Source organism: Eurytemora carolleeae, unplaced genomic scaffold (assembly GCF_000591075.1).
Source record: "Eurytemora carolleeae unplaced genomic scaffold, Eaff_2.0 scaffold5, whole genome shotgun sequence".
In the NCBI taxonomy this organism is placed as follows: Eukaryota; Metazoa; Arthropoda; class Copepoda; order Calanoida; family Temoridae; genus Eurytemora; species Eurytemora carolleeae.
In genome coordinates, this window is record NW_019396741.1 from 288556 (window position 1) to 290613 (window position 2058).

A 2058-nucleotide genomic window follows, 5' to 3' on the forward strand; every position below is an offset into this window, starting at 1 on the left:
GGGGGGGGGGGAGAGATATGCATATCCGGATGAAAAAATGTGTCATTGATGACCTCTCATAATTTATTCCACTCGTTAATTATAATTTTCTGTCAAACCAAACATCAGTCGACATATTGGAAAATGTTGGACATGTCGGATTCAATTCAAAATGGCGGACAGATTTTAAAATGTTGGACATGATTCAAAAAGGCAGACACGTAAGTAAACATATTAATATTTTGATGATGGCAAACACTGGACATGATGATTCAAAATTGCAAAAATATATAACAAATGCAGAGGACAAGTTTTTAATAGCGGACATGCTTCGTAATGGCGAACAGATTTCAAAATGGCGAATATATTAAAAATTGGAAGACAGATATCAAAATGGCGTACGATTCGAAATGACGGGGACGGACAGATTTCGAAATAGAGAGACAGTTTAAAATTGCGGACAAAATTCAAAATGACGGACATAATTCAAAATGGCGGGCATAATTCAAAATGGCGGGCATAATTTAAAATGGCGGACACATTTCAAAATGGCAAACAAATTTTAAAATAGAGGACAGATTTCAAAATATCAAATATATTTTAAAATAGATGCCGAGAGAGTGTTAAATTCCTAATATTGACGAGAGAAGGCCGGGCGTCAATATGTGTCTCAACTGCCTTAATTCTTGGCTTGAAACTCAACCTATTATGCTAATCAAATTAAAGGGGGCAAGATAAACATTCATTAGTTTTTTTAGGGGGACTAGAAGAATAAGAAGGAAGGGGGGGGGGTGTTAAAAGATATAAAAGACTTAGTTTTGCAAAAAGCTTTAAAATCTCTCTGAAAAAGTCTTGAATTTTTTTAAAAGTTGAAATTGATAAAATACGTATATAAAAGATGTCTTAAATCCTTTTCTAAAGTTATTTTATGTTTATATTTTGAATATTCTAAGCTGCAGGATATTTTTATATTTACAGGGAAAATATCTTATATGTATATTGTATAATATATTTTAGATTTTATGTAAGTTCCGGGGGGGGGGNCTATCTTCTAATTAAATTGTGAACATGTTCTTTTTGTTTACATTTCAAAACAAAGAAGAAAAAATTTTTGCGGATTTTTAAAAAAAAATTTGCGGATTTTCAAGAATTAAAATATTTTTTTACAAAATTAAGAACCTTTAAAACACATTTTTTAAAAATTATTATCATTCATAAACCTTCACTGTGGTCACGTGATGTCCCACAAAAAATTTGGGCCCGATCGGTTCAGCCGTTTTGACGTTTATTGGATACAAAAAAACAGACAGAAAGACAGACAAACAAACACCAAGACAAGACAAATTTATATATAGAAGAATGATTAAAATATTAATATTTATCTCAGTTGTGGTTTCTCTACTAAATTAAGTTGATTATTGCTGCTGCAAAAATGTTGGAGGAGAGTATCAGAATTAATCACTTTACAAACAAGAAAAACGATTAATTCATAAGTTTCCGAATCAGTTTGTCCCTTAATATACAGCTTGGCAAACAAACCATTTCTAAAATTTTCTACTCTTTTTTTGAAACCTTAAAACTATTTTTTTGGTATCTGCATGCTTTCTGCATTTGCATAACATTTGGTTTATATAGTTGTGTATCATGTAAAGGATTTGAGTCTTTGCCATAAACTCAGATTTTCTAATCCCTATATATAATCCCTCAGATATTTCAAACTATGAATTCTGGTAAATCAAATATTATATAGTTTGAAATATCTAAGGTTTGCACCATCAAGTTGCTAAGATATAGGGATTAGTAAATTTGAATTTGTGACAAAGATACAATTCCTTTGCAAAAGGTAATGTAGAAAGTTTTTGAATCAAAGTTGCGGCATTAGCGCATTATTCTTTCCATTGCCCTTAGACTATTTAATGTTTGCAAGCTCTCAAAAAAAAATCGATTTGAATTTTTCCAATTTCTTCTTTAAAAGTAAAGCTAAGAACAAGTACTTTACAGTTCTAAAATGCACATGTCAAGGGTTACAAAAAATATATGAAAGTGAGTGAGGTTAAAGGAAAGGCCAAGGTCTTGCAA